This window comes from Pteropus medius, unplaced genomic scaffold (genome assembly GCF_902729225.1).
Source record: "Pteropus medius unplaced genomic scaffold, Ma_sr-lr_union100, whole genome shotgun sequence".
Taxonomy (NCBI): Eukaryota; Metazoa; Chordata; class Mammalia; order Chiroptera; family Pteropodidae; genus Pteropus; species Pteropus medius.
In genome coordinates this window covers 23,238,228-23,244,574 of record NW_024340849.1, presented here as the reverse complement: position 1 = coordinate 23,244,574, position 6,347 = coordinate 23,238,228, and the positions used below count along the sequence as shown (strand labels likewise).

Here is a 6,347-nt window from a genome sequence, read left to right as displayed (position 1 = left end):
TAAAATAAAATAAAAATAAAATAAAATAAAATAAAATAAATAAAATAAATTAAGTCGCATGTAGCCTGTAGCATACTGGGACTGTCCCTGCCCATTGCTCTTCCAATTTCCCCCTCAGTACTTCAGAAACAATGTGTAGCTTCCCAAGATCCTCATTTAGAGGAAAAAAAAATTTTTTCACTCGGATACATAACTTCAATGTTTGTTAAAAACTCAGTTGTATTACTTGGAATCATTAATAATTACTTGTCTCAAAAGTTGTAATGGCATTTAATTGATTTTTCAAAATAAATATGACCCCAATCATATATATGAACAGAGTGGCAGAATATGATCCAACCAGCTGCCAATCGAGGCAGTTCATGCTGCTCTTCTGTTTAGAATACCATCCTCAATCATCCCCTTAAAAGCCTCATCCAAGCTGTTCCTCCTGTCAGAGCTTCCTTGGACCAGGCCCCACACAACCACCTCTTTCATTATCCATAACTTTCGCTATGTTATCAGCTAAAATACTTATTTAAAACATTTAATAATTCTTAATTTATTCTCTTGTTTGCCTTGTCCCACTGAATCCCTTGATTAGAATCTATGCTCCTTTAGAGCACAAATCATGTCTATCTTTCTTCTATATGCCCTATACTATAATAAGCTTAATGTTCTTTGTTAATTTATTATTTTGATAAGGATTCCTTTCATGGACTTGCTTATCTTGTAGGTGTAAAACTCCCATTTTTATTAATACTCTCCTCTTTTATTTCCAACCTTTCCATATATTTTTTTGAATTTCATTAAATTTATTGGGGTGACACTGATTAATAAAATTATATAGGTTTCAAGTGTACAATATATATCATCTGTATATTGCATTGTGTCTTCACTATCCAAAGTCAAATCTCTTTCTGTCTGCATATGTTTGACCCCATTTACCTTTTTCTACCTCCTCCCATCTCCCCTTTGCCTCTGGTAACCACTATATTGCCTATGAGTCCCCTTTCTTTTATCTTACTTTCTCTTTGGACACTTAAAATTTTGAGAAAAAAAATCTCTGGTTTGGGGAAAAAGGGACAAGTCTTAATCCCGAGTCTCTAATTTAGTCTGTACTTGCTTGAACTGGAATATGACTGCTAAGTCCAACAGTCTTTAGGGAAAGTCAGGAATAGCAGAGGAAGTCTGTGAGAAAAAAATACTCTGGTATGAATATTTACAAGGAAGTACTGGAGGGCCTCATTTTATTTGAAAATTCTCTCCATGACAGTTCTCTACAGTGTTTATAATTGGTGTTTTAGATAAAGTCCCAGAAGTCCTAGAATCATAAAGGCACAAATTAAGTATGTAGCAAATTCAGGAACCAAAAGATAAGTTGAAATTTAACAGAAATAATGTTAACTTTTATATATAATTTTTTAAAGTATCTATCTAAAAGTACGCATTGGATCATATTGAAAACAAATCTCAAGATTTGAGTTGACTATAACTTACACAATATGACTGCTATGAAAATCAACATTCGTTTACATTAACAAAAATACTGTATTCTACCCTTATCAGCTCACACCTGGAGTACAGTTAGTTTTGGGTAAATATTTAAAAGAATTGTTGATAATTAAGGCAAATCTACAGCAGAATATCCAGAATAAAAAACTTAGAAACCAAGTTACATGATTAAGAGTTGAGAGAGGTGAGAATGTCAATAAAAGAGAAAGCTAATAAAATAAGATAAAGAGGAGTTCTTCAAATATTTGAAGCACAAATATGTTGATAGAGCACTATTTGATTTATAAGAACTATTGCTAATCAGTGTATATTAAAAGAAGTTTCAATCAAAGAGAGGTTGCCTGACAAATTTAGCTGTGCACAATGAGACTAGATGATTTCAGCGGTAGAAGCCCCCTGTAGTGGAGGTATTGAAGAAACACTTGTTAAGAAGGCTAAGAAGGGATTCTAATTCTGCAGACAAGGTAGCTATTGAGGTTTTTCTCTACATTCGAGATATACATGGGCAATAGAAGACCAGAAAGGGAACTTTACTTCCAAAATAAAACTCAAAGTTATCATTAAAATATTCAATACTTTTGAGACATTCTAATTTTTAATATGTTAAAACAATGTTTTTGAAGTCTGCATACAACATAAAGCAAACATACAATATCAGAGCAAAACGATATTCTCTTCCTGTGATGTACTTAGCCTCACTGTGCAGTAACTGTATCACAACATCTGGCTACAGCAGACAGCCTGGACCACTAAGATAATTGTAAGTGGATTGGTGTGGGATTAATGTCTTTGTTTCTTTCTTTGTTTATGTGCTGTGCTAAGCACATGCCACCAAGGCCAGGGAAATAAAATGAACTTTATTCTTTGAAATCACAAGCAACATTACTTCTCATATAAGCTCCTGAGAATGAGGGAGAGACCTGCCATCTCTCACATTTCTTTGTGTTTTAGAAAAGTTTATCTAATTTAACTGCCACCTGATTTTTATTTTCCTTCATGGGTGCAAATATGATAAGGATCCAATATGTCAAAAACCACTTTTAGCCTCATTGTCTCTTTGTGTTAACAAAGTCCCATAAAAGCAGATGAATAGCCTAGGCTGACTTCTTTATTTGATCAACCAAAGATAAACACTCTGTGCCTTATCAGCTGAAAAGGAAATTCTTCATTTTTATCAGAGAATAAACTGTAGTTGCTTACTTTGAAATAAAAATCAATGGTTCCATTTGGCAACTTTTAAAAATATTTTTTATTATTATTATTAAAGTAAAGAGAAACAACTAGATCTCCCAATTATTTCCCTCCCATATAAATCCTGAGTTAAACAATGAATGCTAACTATTGGCTAACAAACTGAATGAAGATGGAAGTGTAGATTCTATATAAGCTATCAAGAATTGTAGTGAGTCTAGGGCCATGCCACCCTGAACAAGCCCGATCCCGTCTGATCTCGGAAGCTAAGCAGGGTCGAGTTTGATCAGTACTTGGATGGGAGACCACCTAGGAAGCCAGGTGCTGTAGGCATAAAAAAAAAAGAAAAGAAAAAAAAGAATTGTAGTGAGATCATAAAACTAAATTCTCTCATTATAATCTATTTATGAGTCATAAAAAGTTTGTATCTCAAGTTTATACCCAAAGTCTTACCTAATATAGTGCCCTTTTACTAACTCTCATATTTTTTCCCAGATTTCAACCCATTTCATCCTTTAGAGTCTCCTCAGATCCTATCCTCCCCACTCCTCAGTTTACAGTGATCCCCTACCCTTTTAATTTTTATGTTTTTATACCAGTTGCTTGAGAATCACATATTGCATTGCCCTGGTATTTAACTTTGACATTGGCCATTACTGTTTCCTTGAATGGACTCTAATATTCTCAAGACTGGAAGTTATGTTATCCCAATGCACTATTTTGCCCCTAGAGGTGTACTGTAAGTGAGCAAATGACACTAAAAGCAATGAACACTTTTTCAAAGTTTGTATACAAGATAGTGAGAGATCAGAGTTAGAACCCAGATTGGCTGGCTCATGAAATCAGATTCTCCTTTATCACCTGTATCCATTGCATCTTACTCCAAACTATTTGTCCCTTTGGGGAACGCCCAAAGAGTTATTTTAACCTATATAATGTCTTAATTTTTCTCTCATCCTTATTTTTTGCATTTTAAAGGAGGTGAGGGAAGGAATCCATTGTCTCCTAAGAAAAAGGAATGATGGAATTTCAGGTATTATAGTTATTTGGGGGATGATTTGATCAAATACAGCCTTTCTCAAATATCAATAGTTGTATAAAAATATAAAGTTGCCAATTCGTTATGTAAAGCTAGTTTCTCCAGGGTGTGTACTGGGATGGTGATAATGCTATGGTCCAAGTGAACTGAGCTTCTCTGCCCTCAGGCTATCCATACTTGAACATAAAATGTTATGTCACCTACGTCATGTTCATCATTATTTCTCGCAAAGCTGACAGGTACATTCTGGCTCTCTAACTCCTACATTTTGGCATTATCTAATGTCATATAGTGAAAGAGAGACTATAAACATAAAGAAAAACTGATCATAATCTCTATCCATTAAGTATTCTTAATGCAATAGTTATCATTTCTAATTATTAAATCTAAATTAATGATGTGAAGATGTGTAGCATTTATGAAAATGTCCTTAATTATTCCCTGTGTAATCATTTTCTGTGATTTTGCAGCACAATTTGTGCTTTAACTCTGTTCAACGATGGAGGATAAATAAGAAGGAATGCAAAGGAACCGTGAAAAAAAGTCCAGTCCTTAAGGAAATGATAAATGTGGGGAAATCTCATGGCAATGAAACATATAAGATAGATGAAAAAGAAAGATGACATATCATTTCATATGCAATTGTGTATATGTATAATAAAATCAGAGTAGTTCAAACATAGGAGACTGAACTAAAAGAAGTATATATATTCCAAAATATCTCTTGGAAGCCAAGGGTCTCACCTGTCACTACTATCCACTTTCAATCCAATTTCTTTAATTATTTACTTAAATATTAGTAGTAATAGCAATAATAACAATTATAGTTATAATAGTTATAATATAACAGTTATAGTTTATAATATTGATAGCTGACTTATTTGGAGCCTACTGTATGACTGGCAGTGATCTAAGTTCTTTGCATATATTAAAAGATTTAATTCTTCACAACAACCCAATGTATTAAATACTTTTATTAGGGCCAATTTCAGATGAGGAAATTGAGGCAAAGAAGGGTTAAACAACTTGCTCACGGTCACAAAGTTATAAAAACTCATGGCCCGCACCTACTAGACAACATTGCTTCTTTCATCTATGCAATATTTTCTCCCTTTCCTTTTAAATTTTTTATTTCACTTTTATTTCTAGAATTTATTATTACCCATATTTATTGAATGTGAACCAAAGAATGGAAGAAAAGTAATATACCAGCTTACAGTGAACTTGGAACTTAAGAGTATAATTAGACATTAAACAATTACAATATAAAGGGCCTAGTTTCATCAATGACTAATTATAAAATAGAGTCAAGTGTTCTTCCAGGAACCATTGTATGCATGTATGAGTTCTTGCCAACTTGATTGCCAGAAATTAGCCTACCTCAAATGTTTTCCAAGTTTCTGTCATCTCAAGACCAGGACCCAGGTGTCTATGTGCTTTTGCAGCTGCCTGTTTTGATGATAACCCTTTTAAAATCACTCTCCTGGATTCAACTATGGCTCAGTTGTTATTACTGGGCCACCAGTACCTTAGTTCACTCAGTAGGCCTAGAATGATCATATCATTTCATTAATCCAACAATTTTTGGTAAAATCTTGCTAAGGAAAGCAGGTAAAAGAATTATTGCTAATTGAAATGGCAGTATGTGGACTTGCCAAAGCTGCCTTCCTATCTAATACTTTATTACATGCAAACCCAGTTTATACCCATCAGAAGGACCCAGGATCTCTCTTGTTCTGTAATCTAGGCCCAATTGACATAATGTCTCAGAGAGAAGACAATGTTTCTTTTTTATTCTTATCCAAGGCTCATCGTCTACCTTCTCATGTCCTTTCACAATTTCTTCTCCTGATCATGAACACTAAAAACTCCCACTTCCATGGGAGTTTTTCCCAATATATTGGCCTAGAATCTTTATTAGGACAATTAAATTACATCAAAATATAATAGACTAACCTATTATATTCAGTATATTATAAATTATTCAGTTTTATAATTTATCACATTATTAGTTCAATTCAGCTACTTCTGATTCTTCTCCTGTGTAAAGTGAAGTTCATGACTTTCTGCAGCCTGGAGGGATTGGGTTGGATGGGCAGAGATGTCCACTCTGTTTTCCCTGCTCAAGCAAATAAGACCTCACATGTATTAATCAGGCACAGACAAGAAAGACATAAAAATTTTAAAACAGCAATTCAAGAGCATGTAACAAGGACTATTTACAAAGTTGAGCAGTATCGAAGAAGAGCAGCAAGGAATGGTAAAGTTAGTGACAGCGAGGGAACCATTATAAGTGGGGAATGCTATTATACACCCAGTGAAACCATAGGTGTAGGAGATGCCGACCCCACAGAAGACAGAAACTCAGCCCCTGCTGTACAACCTTCCATGAGCAAGGAGAGAACTGAGGGGAATAAATGCCCCAAATTCTTTCTTCTTCCTCCTGATCTCTCTGGTATATTCCCTTGGCTGAATCCAACCAAAAGCAAAGGGCAAGTGCCCTGTGAAGTCTGTAAAGCTCAGCACTGAAAGAAGACAAGAAAGTGGATTTGGAGCAGCCAACAGAGAATGTCCACTAAAATACATAACTCAGTGTGACCAGTAGATACTTTGTAATATAAAG

General features: G+C 34.4%; 1 pseudogene; it reads left to right on the top strand.

Moving 5' to 3' along the window:
* The first annotated feature begins 2,900 nt into the window (after positions 1-2,900).
* LOC120589875 (uncharacterized) lies at positions 2,901-3,018 on the top strand (annotated as a pseudogene).
* The last annotated feature ends 3,329 nt before the right edge of the window (positions 3,019-6,347 follow it).